Genomic DNA, 20247 nt, shown 5'->3' on the forward strand with positions numbered 1-20247 from the left:
TCCACTGGTTCCCACTGGTTTCCACTGGTTCCCACTGGTTTCCACTGGGTTCCACTGGGTTCCACTGGTTCCCACTGGTTTCCACTGGTTCCCACTGGTTTCCACTGGTTTCCACTGGTTTCCACTGGTTTCCACTGGGTTCCACTGGTTCCCACTGGTTTCTACTGGTTCCCACTGGTTTCCACTGGGTTCCACTGGTTTCCACTGGTTCCCACTGGTTTCCACTGGTTCCCACTGGTTCCCACTGGTTCCCACTGGTTTCCACTGGTTCCCACTGGTTTCCACTGGTTTCCACTGGTTTCCACTGGGTTCCACTTGTTTCCACTGGGTTCCACTGGTTTCCACTGGTTTCCACTTGTTCTCACTGGTTTCCACTGGTTTCCACTGGTTCCACTGGTTTGCACTGGTTTCCACTGGTTTCCACTGGTTCCCACTGGTTCCACTGGTTTCCACTGGTTTCCACTGGTTTCCACTATTTCCACTAGTTTCCACTGGTTCCCACTGGTTTCCACTGTTTCCACTGGTTCCACTGGTTTGCACTGGTTTTCCACTGGTTTCCACTGGTTCCCACTGGTTCCCACTGGTTTCCACTGGTTCCCACTGGTTTCCACTGTTTCCACTGGTTCCACTTGTTTCCACTGGTTCCCACTGGTTTCCACTGGGTTCCACTGGTTCCCACTGGTTTCCACTGGGTTCCACTGGTTCCACTGGTTTCCACTGGTTTCCACTGGGTTCCACTGGTTCCCACTGGTTTCCACTGGGTTCCACTGGTTTCCACTGGTTTCCACTGGGTTCCACTGGTTCCCACTGGTTTCCACTGGTTCCCACTGGTTCCACTGGTTTCCACTGGTTTCCACTGGTTTCCACTGGTTTCCACTGGGTTCCACTGGTTTCCACTGGGTTCCACTGGTTCCACTTGTTTCACTGGTTCCACAGGTTTCCACTGGTTCCCACTGGTTCCACTGGTTTCCACTGGTGTCCACTGGTTTCCACTGGTTTCCACTGGTTCCCACTGGTTCCCACTGGTTCCCACTGGTTTCCACTGGTTCCACTGGTTCCCACTGGTTTCCACTTGTTTTCACTGGTTCCCACAGGTTTCACTGGTTTCCACTGGTTCCCACTGGTTCCACTGGTTCCCACTGGTTCCACTGGTTTCCACTGGTTTCCACTTGTTTCCACTGGTTTCCACTGGTTTCCACTGGTTCCACTGGTTTCCACTGGTTCCACTGGTTTCCACTTGTTTCCACTGGTTTCACTGGTTTCCACTTGTTTCCACTGGTTTCCACTGGTTTCCACTGGTTCCCACTGGTTTCCACTTGTTTCACTGGTTCCCACAGGTTTCCACTGGTTCCACTGGTTTCCACTGGTTCCCACTGGTTCCCACTGGTTCCCACTGGTTTCCACTGGTTCCCACTGGTTTCCACTGGTTTCCACTGGTTTCCACTTGTTTCCACGGTTTCCACTTGTTTCCACTGGTTCCACTTGTTTCCACTGGTTCCACTGGTTCCCACTGGTTTCCACTGGTTTCCACTGGTTCCCACTGGTTGCACTGGTTTCCACTGGTTTCCACTGGTTCCCACTGGTTCCACTGGTTCCACTGGTTTCCACTGGTTTCCACTGGTTCCACTAGTTTCCACTAGTTTCCACTGGTTCCCACTGGTTTCCACTTGTTTCCACTGGTTTCCACTGGTTTGCACTGGTTTCCACTGGTTTCCACTGGTTCCCACTGGTTCCCACTGGTTCCACTGTTCCACTGGTTTCCACTGGTTCCACTGGTTTCCACTGTTTCCACTGGTTCCCACTGGTTTCCACTGGTTCCCACTGGTTCCACTGGTTTCCACTGGTTTCCCACTGGTTTCCAACTGGTTCCCACTGTTTCCACTTGTTCCACTGGTTTCCACTGGTTCCACTGGTTTCCACTGGTTTCCACTTGTTTCCACTGGTTTCCACTGGTTTCCACTGGTTCCCACTGTGTTTCACTGGTTCCCACTGGTTTCCACTTGTTTCCACTGGTTCCACTGGTTTCCACTGGTTCCACTGGTTTCCACTTGTTTTCACTGGTTTCCACTGGTTTCCACTGGTTCCCACTGGTTTCCCACTGTTCCACTGGTTTCCACTGGTTCCCACTGGTTTCCACTTTCCACTGGTTTCCCACTGGTTTCCACTGGTTTCCACTGGTTCCCACTGGTTCCCACTGGTTTCCACTGGTTCCCACTGGTTTCCACTGGTTTCCACTGGTTCCACTGGTTTCCACTGGTTCCCACTGGTTCCCACTAGTTTCCCACTGGTTTCCACTAGTTTCCCACTAGTTTCCCACTGGTTTCCACTAGTTTCCCACTGGTTCCCACTGGTTTCCAATGGTTCCCACTGGTTTCCAATGGTTTCCACTGGTTCCCACTGGTTTCCACTGGTTCCCACTGGTTTCCACTGGTTCCCACTGGTTCCCACTGGTTTCCTCTGGTTTCCACTAGTTTCCCACTGGTTTCCACTAGTTTCCCACTGGTTCCCACTGGTTTCCACTGGTTTCCACTGGTTCCCACTGGTTTCCACTGGTTCCCACTGGTTTCACTAGTTTCCACTAGTTTCCACTGGTTCCACTGGTTTCCACTGGTTTCCACTAGTTTCCCACTGGTTTCCACTAGTTTCCCACTGGTTCCCACTGGTTTCCAATGGTTCCCACTGGTTTCCAATGGTTTCCACTGGTTCCCACTGGTTTCCACTGGTTCCCACTGGTTTCCACTGGTTCCCACTGGTTCCCACTGGTTTCCTCTGGTTTCCACTAGTTTCCCACTGGTTTCCACTAGTTTCCCACTGGTTCCCACTGGTTTCCACTGGTTTCCACTGGTTCCCAGTTTCCACTGGTTCCCACTTGTTTCCACTAGTTTCCCACTGGTTCCCACTGGTTCCCACTGGTTTCCACTGGTTTCCACTAGTTTCCCACTGGTTCCCACTGGTTTCCACTGGTTCCCACTGGTTTCCACTGGTTCCCACTGGTTTCCACTGGTTTCCACTAGTTTCCCACTGGTTCCCACTGGTTTCCACTGGTTCCCACTGGTTCCCACTGGTTCCCACTGGTTTCCACTGGTTTCCACTGGGTTCCACTGGTTCCCACTGGTTTCCACTGGTTTCCACTGGTTTCCCACTGGTTTCCACTGGGTTCCACTGGGTTCCACTGGTTCCCACTGGTTTCCACTGGGTTCCACTGGTTTCCACTGGTTCCCACTGGGTTCCACTGGTTTCCACTGGTTTCCACTGGTTCCCACTGGTTTCCACTGGTTTCCACTGGTTTCCACTGGTTCCCACTGGTTTCCACTGGGTTCCACTGGTTCCCACTGGTTTCCACTGGTTCCCACTGGTTCCCACTGGTTTCCACTGGTTTCCACTGGTTTCCACTGGTTTCCACTGGTTCCCACTGGTTCCCACTGGTTTCCACTGGGTTCCACTGGTTCCCACTGGTTCCCACTGGTTTCCACTGGTTTCCACTGGTTCCCACTGGTTTCCACTGGTTCCCACTGGTTCCCACTTGTTTCCCACTGGTTTCCACTAGTTTCCCACTAGTTTCCCACTGGTTTCCACTAGTTTCCCACTGGTTCCCACTGGTTTCCAATGGTTCCCACTGGTTTCCAATGGTTTCCACTGGTTCCCACTGGTTGCCACTGGTTCCCACTGGTTTCCACTGGTTCCCACTGGTTTCCACTGGTTCCCACTGGTTTCCACTAGTTTCCCACTGGTTTCCACTAGTTTCCCACTGGTTCCCACTGGTTTCCACTGGTTTCCACTGGTTCCCACTGGTTTCCACTGGTTCCCACTGGTTTCCACTGGTTTCCACTAGTTTCCCACTGGTTCCCACTGGTTTCCACTGGTTTCCACTAGTTTCCCACTGGTTCCCACTGGTTCCCACTGTTTCCACTGGTTCCCACTGGTTTCCACTGGTTTCCATAGTTTCCCACTGGTTCCCACTAGTTTCCACTGGTTCCCACTGGTTTCCACTGGTTTCCACTGGTTTCCACTGGTTTCCACTGGTTTCCACTGGTTCCCACTGGTTTCCACTGGTTCCCACTGGTTTCCACTGGTTTCCACTGGTTTCCACTGGTTCCCACTGGTTTCCACTGGTTCCCACTGGTTCCCACTGGTTTCCACTGGTTTCCACTTTCCACTGGTTTCCACTGGTTCCCACTGGTTTCCACTAGTTTCCCACTGGTTCCCACTGGTTTCCCCTGGATCTGGGTTCAGTTCTGGTCCGTCACGTCCAGCAACATCTGAAACTTTCAGCCCCATGAAACCGTCTCAGATTCATCCCCCGACGTGAGCGAAGCTTCAAAGCAGGACGTCTTCCTCCGTCTGAACAGCCAATCACAGGCAGCGAGCAGTTCAAAGCATTTCTCCTTAATTAGCGCTCAACGCTTGGCTTGACGAATAAATAGTGATCGTTTACGAACACTTAGAGAGGAATCAGACAGCACATTACACCGCGCAGTATCTGGCAGCGTCCTACATGCAATTAAAAGGATGGAAAGCATGAGGTGGGGGAATTCAAGATGAAGGGAGGAGGAAATATTAAAGACAGGAGGGAGAAAACAATTAGCCGAGTGTTTGGTGAGACGGAAAGGTAAAAAACAGAAGGATGCAAACCGTGATGAATGACAGGAGAGAAAGGAAACCGGAGCAAGACAGAATCAGGAGAAAGGAGCTGAAGAGGCGTAGAAAACAAATATGTATTAAAACAACAGTTAGAAATGAGATGGAAGAAGCCGAACAGATCCAGAGATAAATGATAACTGAGCAGTTTGTTAGCCGTCCAGCTTGCAAAGATCTTTTTTAAACTTTTAAGTGTATAGCATTAGCTTCTGGTAATGTCTGAATAAGTTTAACGGTTTTGGTGTTAGCTTCTGTTTTTACTAGCAGTTTGGTGTTAGCTTCTGTTTTTACTAGCAGTTTGGTGTTAGCTTCTGTTTTTACTAGCAGTTTGGTATTAGCTTCTGTTTTTATGCGTTTAGCAGTTTGGTGTTAGCTTCTGTTTTTATGCGTTAGCAGTTTGGTGTTAGCTTCTGTTTTATGCGTTTAGCAGTTTGGTGTTAGCTTCTGTTTTTATGCGTTTAGCAGTTTGGTGTTAGCTTTTGTTTTTACTAACAGTTTGGTGTTAGCTTCTATTTTTATGCGATTAGTAGTTTGGTATTAGCTTCTGTTATTTTTTTAATACTTCTGGCAGTTTAGCATTAGCTTCAGCTAAGTATTTCATGTTTTAAGTGGTTTGGAATTAAAAATATTTAAGAAATTAAAAGAAGTTAACAGTTTAGTGTTAGCTTCTATTATTTTTTAAATACATTTTGCAGTTTAGCATTAGCTTAAGCCAAGTAATTTTTGATTTCAGTAAATTGGCTTTAGCTTCTGTATTAAATAATTGTAGCAGTTTAGCATTAGTTTCAGCTAAGTATTTCATGTTTTTTCATGTGTTTAGTGGTCCAGCATTAGTAATTTAGGGGTGAAATGCACGACGCACTTCTCAGTTTTAGTCATAATATTGTTTTTTTTCTTCTCGACTTTAATAAACAGGCGGAAAAAGATGACAGGGTGTGAATACTTTTTGAAGATAACCGGAGCCAAACGTCGTCGTTTAATGAAATAATTTAGAAAAGTCCCGAGTCGTCCCTTAATCTGTCACAGATAAGAATCCGGAGGAAGAGGAAAATATCCGCTGACTCTTCGTCGTCTGATGGAGGCTGGATGTGAGGAGTGTGTGCGATCTGCCGGTGTGTGTGTGTGTGTGTGTGTCAGCTCTGCAGTGTGGATGTGACAGCTCAGCTCTGTTCGGTGTCTGTTACCAGCTGTTGGCGCGCGGTGTGTGTGTGTAACGTGTGACAGCGCAGCGTTTGATGTTCGACACATCAGAGAGAGGAGAGGGTTAAAGCGGCTGACAGAGGAGCTCCCCGCGTCGCCTCGTGATGCCTGACAGGAAACTTCTGGAGCAAACCCAGCCGCCTGCCGCACAAGGCAGCCAGATCGCTGACCTTAAACCAGAACGTCGCCGCATACTGGCCTAAACAAAACCTGTGTGGCAGCAGGAAGCAGAGCAGAGACCTCAACAAGCAACGCATCGCATCCCGATCTGAAAAAATCCAATAGATATCGATTTGATCGGGGACATGAGTCACCATATTTGTTGCAGTTTCAGCTGACTTCTTTTAAATCGTCATGTTTCCATCAAGCAAATGTATTTTCGTAATTCCAATTGCATAATTCAGTGGAAAGCAGCCAGCGTCAAACCAACCTGTTCCCCTCCTGGCCTGTGGGGGCGCTGCACCAAGAACCACTGAAGGAAACGACACAAAACTCTGAAGACACTGAGAGCAGCTTCCTGTTTCACCAGATGGAAACAAGATGGAGGCGTCAGATTTTAGCGGTTGGAGGGTTTCTGCTGCTAGCGCTAGGCTAACGCTACAGTTTTGGTTGTAGTAACCCAGAATGCCTGGCGCTATAGCCCCCTTTCTGCGTTTTTAGCAGTCTACAGTCCGCTTGACGTTCACATACGCATTCAAACAGAACCAGAGTTCACTTCAACCAAACCCAGACCGAGGTTTTGGAGGACCAGAGGTCAGAGGTCGATTAGCGTTCACATCAACAGAACCAGACTTTCTATTCAGGTGGACTGGAGTTGGTTTAAACCTCCATCTGGGTTCGGTTGAAGTGAACTCTGGTTCAGTTTGAATGCATATGTGAACGGAGGCCGCTCCAAAAGCAGGAAGTGGCCTACAGCACAGGGCATTCTGGGTAAATACAACCAAAACAAATGTGTTAGCCTAGCGCTAGCAGGAGAAATCCTCCATCTTGTTTCCATCTGGTGAAGCAGGAAGTTGCTCTCAGAGGTTTCTGCGTCGTTTCCTTCAGTGGTTCTTGGTGCAGCGCCCCCACAGGCCAGGAGGGGAACAGTTTGACTCAGAGCCACAGCAGCTGGAGGAGCATTTTTATCCCGAATCAAACCGATTCTTCATCAGGTAGGGAAACCCTCACCGAGTGGATCAGGATACTTTCTGTACTTTCCACGCCGACTCCATCTGTCCAGCAGATGAAGCGAGAACCAAACTCAGCTCTTCCACTTTGGTTTCGTCTTTAATAAATAATGATTTTATGAGATACCGTAGAGTTTTCACCCTGACTGTATCTCTAACAGCTTAATAATTGCACATAGCATGGAGACAGTAAACAATCCTCTGGGTGGTCCGGATAACAAAACACACACACACACACACACACACACACACACACACACACACACACCCCCCCACACACACACACACACACACAACACACACACACACACACCGTCAGCTGTCACAGCTCAGGCGTTCTGCACGCGTTCGTCTGCAGTAAGGTGTGTTAGTGATTGATGGCAAAAACAAAATAAAGCCGAGTCGATCTGTGCGGCCGGCAGATGAGACTAAATGACGGCTGAGAGTCTCTGGAGAGCGCGAGCAGCTGGATCGGAGTGCCGAGCGTTCGGACCTGGAGAGCAGCTGGAGAGGAAAACGCTCCGATTTATGAATCAAAACTTTGGGTTTTACTGACGCTAATAAACTCCTATTACTGTCTAGTAACGTGCACACACGACTGTAGTTGTGCTGGTGCACATACTGTATGGAAACAGCAGTTATAACTTTAATATATGGAGCTAACCTAGGGCCAAAACGTTTCTTTCCAAAAAAAAAAAAAGATTGAAATCTGAAAAAGAAGTTCAAAATTGATTTTGAGGTCAGGTTTTCTTTACTTTTAGTTCTTTTTTAGTTTCAAAGGAAAAAAAGAAAAAAAACAACCAAATACAGCGGCTGTATGGAGCTAAATTGGGGCCACAGTTCCAAAAAAAATTATTTCAAGTTTCTTTCTTTTTGCATACACAACTTTAGTTGTGCTGGTGCACATACTGTAAGGAAACAGCAGTTATAACTTTAATATATGGAGCTAAACTAGGGCCAAAACGTTTCTTTCCAAAAAAAAAAAAAAGATTGAAATCAGAAAAAGAAGTTCAAAATGGATTTTTTAGATCAGGTATCAGGTTTCTATTCTTTTAGTTCTTGTTTAGTTTCAAAGAAAAAACGAAAAAAACAACCAAATACAGCGGCTGTATGGAGCTAAATTGGGGCCACAGTTCCAAAAAAAATTATTTCAAGTTTCTTTCTTTTTGCATACACAACTTTAGTTGTGCTGGTGCACATACTGTAAGGAAACAGCAGTTATAACTTTAATATATGGAGCTAAACTAGGGCCAAAACGTTTCTTCCAAAAAAAAAAGATTGAAATCTGAAAAAGAAGTTGAAAATTGATTTTGAGGTCAGGTTTCAGGTTTTCTTTACTTTTAGTTCTTTTTTAGTTTCAAAGGGAAAAAACAACCAAATAAAGTGGCTGTATGGAGCTAAATTGGGGCCACAGTGCCAAAAAAACTATTTCAAGTTTCTATTTAGTATCAAACTGATGGAAAAACAGACAACCAAACGCAGCAAATCTGGAACAAACTTCCACAAAATTGCAAATCAGCCGAAACACGGAGTGTGTGACTTTAGAGCCTAGCAGCTCGGGCGTAAACAGGTCAAAGTTTTAAACTCCTTTCAGTAAAATCCCTTCACTGTGTTTCCATTACAGATCTCTGCTAAACTGTTAATATTCCCAAATATAAATGTAAAAAATAAATTAATAAAATAGGAAATGCAATTTGTTTGTTGAAGTTGTTAAAAACGCATAGAGTTATGATCCTCCAACTGCTTCCTGTCTTTGTCTTCTTCATGGTTTCTGTCAGCAGTAACATCCGGTTGTTGATCATGTGACTCGTAAAATGTCAAATAAAAAAAAAAAAGAAGTTTCCATTAAATCTTTGTGAAATAAACCAATGCGGCCAAAAAAAACTCCAAAAAAAGAGTTTTTCCAAAAATAATGTATTTCCATTCAACAAATTTATTTTCAAAAATGATGTGGTCAGTGGAAACACAGCTACCGTAACTAACAGTTTTTGCACTTTTTTTCTTCCCAATGTTTGCTGCTTTGTCTCCCAGAAGTAAAAGCTATTATGTTTTATTATGCTTTCCATCCTGTTAAAACAGAAAACTACTAAAATTAATGAGCTGAAATAACTTCTTTTCAGGTTTTCCACTCCTCTGAATTAGAAATAATTTCACAATTATAATAATTTTATTTAAAAAATCAGATTTTCTGCAGTGAATAAACATGACAGAAATGTGATTATCAGAGTGAAAAACGGCATGTTTGGAGCTGAACAGCAGCTTTGTGGTGAAGTTCTGTTGGAGAGCCATTACTCCGCAGTCTCTCAACCCGACAGATTAGATCTGGGGTCAAAGGTCAGCACGTTTGAAGAGCCTCTGGAGTGTTTAAAGGGCCATTTCAGCTCGTGGAGGACTGAGCGAGGAAGCTGCTGCTGCACCTGCAGAGGTCTGAGCAGGTGATGAAAACTCGGCCTGATGCAGCTTATTGACGCTGTTTGCACCCCGTAATTCAAGTCCATCTGCATACATTCCCCTCATGCGTGTTCGCATGAGGGGAATATTTATGCAAACGGCTGCTTTTATGTGCCAGGACTTTAAGTGCTCATGTTGGCATCTCAAGACTTTGAAAATGAAGCTTCAGCCGTTTTTTTATATTCCATTTCTTGTAGCTTCGGCCCAGTCAAAGTCACACGACTACGCTCCTTCAGACAGCAGCCGTGTGGACAGAACCCAGGATGGTGCTTCCACCGCCGCTTTACGGTAAATACGCCAACAACAACGAGATAATGTATTGTGAGAAGGATGCTTAAAAAATGAAGTGATTAATAACCGTCATCCAGTGTTTATCGTGTCCTGGAAATGTTGTTCAGGTGACAGAAGGCCGACTTTGCAACCGTCTTTATGTGTTTCTGAAGGTTCAGATTTCAGTCAGATCTCTAGTTTCTATCTGTAACAACTGAAGCTGTGCGTTGTGGTTAAAACACACATTCAAACGTGTCAAAATAAAAAAAAAACACAACGCCGACTACCGTAAATATATATAACACCAAAACAAATGGACCGAGTATCGACCCTTGGGGAACTCCATAATTTGTAGAAACTTTCTTTTTACAGGACAAAACATTTAAATAACCAGATGGATGATAAAAATACACCAAAATTACAAGTCCTGAATTTTAAAATGATTAGAAAACCTTTAAAAATGTTAAAACTGTCATTAATTTTATGTGTTAGGATGAAAACGGCAAGAAAACGAAACTGAAAGAAAAAATAAGCTCAGACAAAAACTAGATATTGTCTTATTACTGAAAATTATAATAATATATTTTTAAATTACATAGTAAAGACAGAGGCTTTTAACTTAAACTGTATTTTCTGTATTTCCAATTCTCATTTAAACAAATAATCTATAATCTTTTAAAAAAATGTCTGTAATCCAGCAGAAACGTTGCATTTTCAGACAGAATGTAATAAATTAAGCACAAGACCCTACAGGTAAAGTTCAAAACGTCCATAAACGCTGCGTCCAATCAGGAATCAGCAAAGCAGACCGCTGACACAAACACGGATCAGTGGAAACCTCTGCGTTTCATTTCCCTCCTGCTCTCTCTCAATCGTTCACCAACAGCCCAGGATGCTGGACCTCAGCCCAGCATGTAAATTAATCCAACACTTTCCATCAGGAGCCATTCAGGCTCCGGAGCGGGATAATTTGACAGCAGCCCCAGTCGGAAAACGGCCAGAGACGCAGCGACGTTTTGATTCACTTTAGCGTTTCTAACTGTCTTCGGGGCTGACGTCGTCTCAGACAAAAGCTGCTGCAGCTGGGATGGGGAAGACGAGGCCGGAAGCGGCAGATCAGGACGGGGGGGGGAACCCCGCTACGACTCCCGACAGGATGACAAACATTTGGTTCCGTAAACGTTCAGGTGACTTTCTGAACAAATCGACATCGATCGATGATTCAATAGTCGACGTGTAGAACATTCACTGAAATCCAATACACAACCGCAAGGCATTCTGGGAAGTGTAGCTTTCTTGCTAGGCTAAGATGGCGGAATCAACTAAGTCGTTTGCTGTTTGGTTGCCTAGCAACAACCTGCTGGGCAACACAGGCAGTTTCAAGGTCCAGAAAACAGCTACAAGCCTCGTCTGGGTTCAGTTCGAATGCATATGTGAACACCAAGAGAACTGGAGACCACTTCAAAAGCAGGAAGTGGACTACAGCACAGGGCATTCTGGGTAAATACAACCATAGCAGACACATTAGCCTAGCGCTAGCAGGAGAAACGGCTTGAGAAATCCTCCAAAGGCTAAAATCTGACGCCTCCATCTTGTTTCCATCTGGTGAAGATGCGTCCTCAGAGGTTTCTGAGTCGTTTCCTTCAGTGGCTCTTGGTGCAGCGCCCCCACAGGCCAGGAGGGGAACGGGCTGGTTTGAAACCAGTGTGAAAATGAAACCGAGTCTACCAGGAGGGGGAAACAGTTTCACAGCTTTAATCTGATAACTTCCTGTTGGACTTGGACAGTTTTATGAGGCGACATTTCCTGACAACAACATTTCTGGAACATTCTAATACGTCCAAGTTACTTCAACCAAACCGTCAGTTTCTTTGCCCAAACCTCAGGGCATTTTCAACAACTGTATGAATTTTTAAGATTTACCGTTTACCAAACTTGCAGATTGATTTAACTAGAGATCAGACTGAAATCTGAACCTTCAGAAACACATAAAGACGGTTACAAAGTCGGCCTTCTGTCACCTGCACAACATTTCCAGGATACAACAAACACTGAGTTCCTTTAAATCTGGACGATTTATTTATTAATTTCAAATGAATTGAAATATTGATTAGTTATTAGCCACTACACAGTAAACATTTGCTATTTATTTTGCAGGTTTTGGGCCTGGACTGTATCACTGACGAACCTTTTCAGGCAATAAAAAAAATTGGTATTGGCTGAACTATAAAGTGAAGACCGGTGATCGGCCAGAAAACTACAATCATTGCACTCAAATTACTCACCAAAACTTTAGGATAAATGTGACTTTACGTTCCAGATTTGTTTCCAAGAAAATACAAACTATTTCCTGAATTTAAAGGGAACTTTCCTGATTTTATAGATCATTTTAACTGAGAGAAAACTTTTATCTATCTCACCAAACGATCCCTGTACCCGGTGTCAGACGCAACATCCATAAGTGTTTTACTGAGCAGATCTAATTTTCCACAATTATCCTCCAGCTTCATCTCATCTGAAACTCAAACCTTTTGATCTGCAGAAGATCTGATGAACTCATTTCACTCATTCATGAATAATCCGCAGCACCTTGTAGCGCAGCATTTTCACCACGGCACTTTGATAAGCCTTAATTATTACATGTTGGTGACAAAAAAAAATAAACAGGAATCCACAACATCAGACCCCACATTTCCAACAGCTTGCACTGGAATGAATCTCACGCATTTTCTAAATTGGCGGTCATCAAAAGTACAGCAAACACTTGGAGACTTTCTGTTTAATATTCCAGCAGCGGAATCAAAACGCAGCATCTGTACGTCTTAATCATCAGCAGCACTTTAGCATGAATGCATATGCTCCGCGAGAAATGAGCAGATTCAAAACAAAGCTTTCACCAAAGTCCTAATAACACCTGCTGCTGCTACGATCTGCAAAATATCATCCTTGCATTTAAAGGATGGAACTAATTACAGTTAGTTTGTAAAGTTGGGAATAAGTGGCCAAGTTATGAGAGAAATGTGAAAATATTCCTCACAGATGTTGTTTATGAGGATGATGGACACATCGATCAATGCTTTTCTGTATTTTAAATTTGAATAATTGCACATAAATACATACGGAGATGATGCAGTTACATCAAAACCTTTCTAGAAAAGGAGAAATATACATATAAATATGTATTTTTCTCTTTATTTATTCATTTTGTCCATCTCAGACAATCGATTCTAATACCTGAACAAATGCTTTTAAATCATCTGGAGGCTAAAACTGGTTTTGATTGGACGCATTGGAATGAAATGTTCATAATTCAATACATTTGGACAAATTGATTACATATTATTTAATTTTCCTTGGGATCGATACAGTATTTTTGAATTTGAATACATTTCAATAGAGTGCACCAAAGTATGGCGTAAATTCAGGAGCAGAATCCTGTTATACAGAGTTCTAACAGTTATAACAAAGTTATAACAGAGTTATAACAAAGTTATAACAAAGTTATAATTATAACAGTTATAACAGAGTTATAACAGCATTATAACAGTTATAACAAAGTTATAACAGAGTTACAACAGTTATAACAAAGTTATAACAGATTTATAATTATAAGTTATAACAGACTTAAAGTTACAACAATTAAAACAAAGTTATAACAAAGTTATAACAAAATATAAAACTCATTAAAACGAGAAAGTTTCTCAAAATAAAACTTAAAACTGTTTTAAACAAGAAATGTTATTATACCGAGATAAACTTGTTAAGATGAAAAAATAAAACTGGGTGACATTTAATAATTGGATCTATTTGTTTGGAATCAACTGGAAATAAAGTCAGAATTTGATTCTGTTTGTTTTTTGAAAGTGGAGCAAATATTTTTACTTTAGCAGATGAAAATATAATAGAAACAAATTTAATTCAAACTGAACATAGATAAATTATTTGAACAGTTTAAGTCCAAGTTTAAAACAAATGATCTAAAACTAAAGAACTTTCATTTCATTTTATTTGAATGAATTTGGTGGTAAATCAAACTACAGTAAATGTCGATTCTTCTACGTTCTTTTCTAGCAGCTCCTGATGAAGAGGCTTCCTGAAAAGCTGCAGTGACTCTGTGGTGGTTTGTTGCCGTTCAGGACCAAAGTCAAAGTGATGAACGCCCCAGATTGCTCTTCAGCTTTTGCTCCAGTTGAGACGTTTTCACCCACAGCGAAGCAGCAACAGAGGCCGCCTTCTCGCCCGCTGAGCGCCGATAAGAGACGCATTTAAAGTCTCACTGACCTGATGGCAGTGTGGGTTGGACTCCCTGCCGTACGGGTAAGAGCTCCTCTCCGATTTACCTACATGAGAAAAACACAGCACAGTTTACAGTCATTCATTTCACACTTGGTTTCATTTCTCTCTGCTGTGGCGAAAGACGCGAAACTCGCATTAGAAATCATACATTTACAGTTTATTCTTCATGCAAAGAGAGAAATGAAATCGTGGACATTCGTCGGGGGTTAGCGCAAAAGTTACGAGCAAATACTTGATTCGGCCTCTAGAACATATACCTAAATATACTTTAATACGCACAGTGGAAACCGTTTCAGTGGTTCAGCAATCAGCACCAAGGAAGACAAATGGCGCTCCTGGATTGGCTGGTTTGCAAACGCTAGCTAGTAGCGCGCTAATTAGCATTGAGCCGAGCTATCGCAGCTTCCCAAACTGGATTTTCTCTTAAATATTTTAGATCTATGATGAAATCTGCAAATTATAAGACAAATGTACAGATTCTGAAACGCGAAGAGGCGAGAGTTTCCACTACAGTCCTCAACTTCCATGACTTGTAACAAACTTAAACAACTTTATCTAGAGTGCGTTCCTGTTAAATGGTACTTTTAAGGCTTTAAAGTTTACATCAATGAACACAAAGAAATTCCCCAAACTTCACGATTATCTTCCTGGAACCTACAGATTACTTTCCTCAAACTTACAGGTCACTTTCTAGAACTTCTGGATTCATTTCAGAAACTTTCTGGTCATATTATGAGGCAACATGGAGCCGAACTTTAAAAAACAAACGTAATGCTCTCTGGAACTTACAGGGAACTCTCCAGAATATACACAGTAAAAAATGCAGGTGTTGAATTAACACCCAAAAGTGTCTATTTGTGTCCAAGTCAGCAGGTGTTAAAGTAACACTTTGAAAGTGTTAAAATATGACACCCATTTTGTTGCTACATTAACATTGGTCTAATATTTTCCACTGGATTTGATTGATAGACATCTTCTGGGTCAATTATTTACTTTTTAACACCACATTACGTTTGTGATCAACTCTACACTGGTGTTACTTTTCATATATTTTAACACCAACACTGGTGTTAATGTTAATGTGACTCTGTGCTGTTGAATTTAACACCAGCTGACCTGGACACTCAGAGACACTTCTGGGTGTTAATTCAACTCTGGCGTTTTTACTGTGTATATAATATTTCTCATAAATTAACCTTTCTGAAACTTAAAGATTCCTGACTGGAACTTACCAAGTATGTACCTCAAACTTGCAGGATACTTTCCAAAACTTTCAGGTTGATTTCCTGAATTATAGGTTTTACTTCAAACACTAATTTTACAGAATATATTTGGTACTTCACAGAATTTACAGGCACAGAAACTAAAGTTACTTTCCTCTGACTTACTGTTTTTATTTAATTCCATCTTCCTCTCAGGACTTTCTGGAACTACGATAAACTGGGCTGCATTACACAGCGAGAACTTGGTATTTTCAGGAATAGAGCTTGTTTAACAAACTTTATGAGGTCATTTTACAGATTAGTTTCTAAACGTCGCTTGTCAAACGTCAACGATGGAAGTAAACATCTATAAAATGTTTAGTTATTGTTTCACCAGTTATTTTCTGTGATTTTACACCAAACCACTTGTACTACTTCTCAAACCTTCATTTCTAAAATTTACAAAACTTTCGGCCATTTTCTAGAACGTAAAGACTTTCCCCGATACATTCTAGGTTCTTTTCATTTGTTTTCAGAAAATACATCTATTTTTATTTAAACCTTCTTCTCTTGAGCCTCAGTGAAACTTAAAGGTTATTTTTCTGGAGCATGCATCATCTAAACCTTCTCTCATAAAATAGACAGTGCAGTTTAATAATGGAGTGTGTGTGTGTGTGTTAATGGGTTTGTTTTCCCAGCGTCATGAGAACAGAGTAAAGTAATCCCGTTGCACCAGCTTTCAGAAGTTATTACAGTCAAAGCCAGTCCTGATCAGAGCGTTCACGTTTTCCATTCCCTGATCTCGCAGCAGAATTAAACACACACACACACACATCTGCTCCGCCTGGAAAGCAAAGACAGTCCAAACGCAGGAACCATACGCTTCCTTTTGTGTTCGGCGCCATTTTGGACCCTCTGATTTCATCTCCTCTGTTGAATAAACCCAGGACTATAAAACACACCTTCAACTGTTTCTTCTTCTTCTCTGAGCCTCACTGGACAGACGTTTGGTTTCAGAGACTCGTTAGCGCGTCGGCTAAGCAACCGTCACAAACCCAACCCAGAAAATATCCAACCCTCCAAGAATACGCACAACTGAGACGCGTTCTGTTTCCTCCACTCCACTTTAAGAGCTTCAGCTTTTTTCCACCTGAGGTTTCACATTTCTTAAAACCTCAGCTGATAAGGAGAGCTAGAGACAATAAATCGGGGATGTCCTTAAAGGGCCGGCTGCTGTAAAATGTATCGATAAAAACCAGTCAAATATGAATGTGAGTACTTCATCATTAATTGGTAATTTGGCAGAAAATGTATGAAAACTGTGGAAGAAAAATTAAATCAAAAGTCAGAATTATGTTGAAAACTCATTTCCTTTGATTGATCAAATATTTATCGAAGCATAAGACGGTTATTTTCCAGGTTATATTTACATGTCCCTCTGGGCCACATAAAGCTTTGCAGCAGGCCGGATTTGGCCCGCGGGCCTCCAGTTTGACACAGGCGCTAAATGATCAGCGCCGGGTTGTGTTCTGGACTGTTTGTGGAGGCAAACGGCCCGGAAAGGAAACGCAGAGATCCGTGTGACAAACGATGGATTTCAAGTTGTTGATTCACGACGGTTTTGGTCGTCTCGTTATATCCCGACCAGAACCGAACCCAGTGGGTCTGCAGACGACTTCACTCCTGGAAAACATGGAGTCTTGTGGTTTTTGTGGCTCTACGTCTTTTAAAGCATGAAATTGGCTTTCTGTTTCACAGTACTGCACTGCAAAAAGTGTTTTATTGCAAATATATTAGCAATAAGACAAAACAAATTTAAAAGTCATTTTTTAGCAAGATACATTAATAAAACACTTTTCCATAAGTGAAATAATCTCCCAGTGGAAGATTTTGTGTTTCCATTCCAGTTGGGGGCCGAACAAAGTCACTCCGAGGGCAGCAAATGGCCCCCGAGCCTCACTTTGGAAACACAGATTTATCTTTTCCATATTTTCCTTTTGTTGTTTTTTTTTCCAGCATCTCGGTTTAATTCGACTCGGTCATCCTTTTTACACAAAAACGATTACACTGATAAATAAAACATCTTTGGTGAGATTAAACTCAGACGTCCAGAGCCTTTAGAATCAGGCCAGAGCTTGATGAGCGCGTGACGAGAGGAACTTTCATTTTTAAACCCCAAACCGAACAGAACCGCCGCTGTGAAAAAGGTGTCTGATGAACTCAGAAAACGCACCGGCTGCCGCTGTGTGTAGACAACAAAGCTAATTTCTCTGCGGCTCCTGAACAGGCTTTCCCCTCCTCTCTGAGCCGCGGATTTGGCTTCGATTACTATTTTTACCACGCAGACTTTCTTTTTGGATAAAAAAAAAAAAACCCTTAAATCTGCAGCCAGTCTAAATATCAAACGCAGTTAGTGTGTAATTACGTTCTGCTGTCGGTGCGGATGAAATGGATGAAGCGTGTTGCAGGGCTGGAATCAGGCGTGTATAGACCAGCGCTGAATGCATGCCAACATGGTAGTCGATGCAGAAGAGGTTGATAATTACAGGCGTATAGAATAGGAATGTGGTCGACCGTGTGTGTGTGTGTGTGTGGTGTGTGTGTGTGTGTGTGTGTGTGTGTGTGTGTGTGTGTGTGTGTGTGTGTGTTCTAGTTTTTATCACCTCATGGGGACTTCAATCTGTTTACACACTCACGTCATGGGACTTACTCCTCGTGGGGACCTGAAGCCAAGTCCCCATAAGGGAAATCATTTTAAAATCGTTTTATAAGCCATTTTAAAGGTGCTGGTGAAGTTTTAGAAATGGCCCATAACACATGTTTTTCCGTCACTTTGTGTGTGTGTGTGTGACTCGATGCTGCCCCCATAAGGTTTCAGAGTGGTACTGCACCTCATTGGAATTCACACACTTTTCCAAATATGGTTGGGTTCTGCCTTCTTCCTGGTCCCCATAAGGAAGGTTATGGAAAGAACTTGAAATCATTTGGTTTAAATCACAATATCAACTTAGAAGATACAATCCACAACTGTAATGAAAATAGACATTTTTTCTACAATGATTGACTCCACTGATTCAGTGTTTAGACTTTTGATACTGTGGAACTACCATCATCAAGAATTGTTCATATGTATTTATATTGTCTGCCTAAAAAAGAAAAAATACAAAAATGCGGTTAATTGTTTGAATTGATTAATAATTGGTGCTGTTTTGTGTGTTTTGTATATTCTGGTTTATTTGGGTAAATGTATTGTTTTGGGAGGTGGTTGGATTTATTTACTCGTTTTAATAATTTTTCTCATCTCTTTGAGGTCACCTGGTCCTGTGTTGCCATGGTAGCGTGCCCATGAGCAAGGCTGACAAGGACCTGGTGTTTCAATCAGCCTCATTGGAAAAATCCATTTTCTGAGAGGGGAGAGAGATGTATTTTGGATTTTGTTTGGGCCCAGATTGTTTTGTTTCTAGTTTTGTTTGAGTTAATGGTAACTCTGTAGACACTTTTTAGGAATAGTTTAGTGCATATGTTTGTTCTTTATTTCTGAAATATGAATGTCTCCACCCCTCTAATTAATCCTGGTGGGAGCCAATCCTTTAAAAGCCAGGTGGTTCAGATGAGGGGGAGATTCTCTCCCTCTTCTTGTTTTGACCAACATGTTAAGCTGTGAACTGAACTGAAATGTATGAAACTGAAGATAAACGAAAAAAATATTGAGAGCTCTAAAAACTCTAAATATAAAAAGTCTGGTTTCTTTTAAAGCGCAAACTAACACTCCCATTGTGGGCTATATCGGTCTGGACTTGTCCTGTTTTATCCATATTTCTGCTGGCGAAATGCTTTTTCTGCACCTGCTGATTACATAGGGCAGGGGTGCCCAAAGTCAGTCCTCGAGGGCCAGCATCCTGCATGTTTTAGTTCTCTCCCTGGTGGTAGTAACAACCTGTTCAGTATGTTAATGTTCTTTGTAGGCTCTAATGAGCCATCATTTGAACCAGGTGTGTAAACCAGGGAGAGAACTAAAACATGCAGGATGCCAGTTTTTATGTTCCAGCTCTATGGAATAAACTTCCTGCTCCAAGTCTATAAGTCTGCCCCTACTTTGAGTTTATTTAAAACAAGGTTAAATACCTTTTATTTGAAGTTGCCTATTCTTAAAATCTTATTTTTAAAGAATTTCCATTCATTCACTATATTTGAAATTCTAATGTTTACTTTGTCTATTTTTAATTTGCTTGATTTTTTTTCTTCTTGTATGTTGTTTTTAACCTTTACCTGTTTTGTACAAGCACTTTGAATTGTCTCTGGCTGAAAAATGTTATAAATAAAGTTGCCTTGTCTTGCCTTGCAGTGCATAATACACTGGACAATGCACTGGGTATTATGCAGTGCATAATCCAATGCACTGTATGTTATGCACTGCATTGTCCAGTGCATTATGCACTGGATGATACAGGCCCTAAACAGCAGAGCAATAGAGGCTCAGATCTACCACACCAGACAAGACCCAAGGTGTAGGTTGTGCAAGGAGGCCCCTGAGACAGGCCAGCACATAACAGCAGGGTGCAAGATGCTGGCAGGGAAAGCGTACATGGAACAACATAACCAAGTAGAGGGCAAAGTGTACAGAAACATCTGTGCAGAATATGGACTGGAAGCCCGAGATCAAAGTGGGGAACACCCCCAAAGGTGGTGGAGAATGACCGAGCTAAGATCCTGTGGGACTTCCAGATCCAGACAGACAAACGAACCAACCGGACATTGTGGTGGTGGATAAAGAACTGAGGAAAGCCGTTGTGGTGGATGTAGTAATACCAAGCGACTACAACATCAGGAAAAAGGAGCATGAGAAACTGGAGAAATACCAGGGCCTCAGGGAGGAACTGGAAAAGACCTGGAAGGTGAAGACCACAGTGGTGCCTGTGGTCATCGGGGCCCTCGGGCAGTCACCCCAAACTGGAGCAGTGGCTCAAACAGATCCCAGGAACAACATCAGACATCTCAGTCCAGAAATGTGCAGTTCTAGG

General features: G+C 42.6%; 1 pseudogene across 1 annotated transcript in view; it reads right to left on the minus strand.

The window, feature by feature from the left end:
- The window catches only part of LOC145554074 (transcription factor 4-like), a 99233-nt pseudogene extending 85117 nt beyond the window's left edge, over positions 1 to 14116 (minus strand). Inside the window, exon 1 of the transcript XR_014090106.1 lies at positions 14010 to 14116. The product of XR_014090106.1 is annotated as a transcription factor 4-like (transcript). The remainder of the gene's footprint in view (positions 1 to 14009) is intronic.
- Between the last annotated feature and the right edge of the window lie 6131 nt (positions 14117 to 20247).

The sequence above is a fragment of the Poecilia reticulata genome, chromosome 12 (genome assembly GCF_904066995.2).
Source record: "Poecilia reticulata chromosome 12, P_reticulata-male-v2, whole genome shotgun sequence".
Classification (NCBI taxonomy): Eukaryota; Metazoa; Chordata; class Actinopteri; order Cyprinodontiformes; family Poeciliidae; genus Poecilia; species Poecilia reticulata.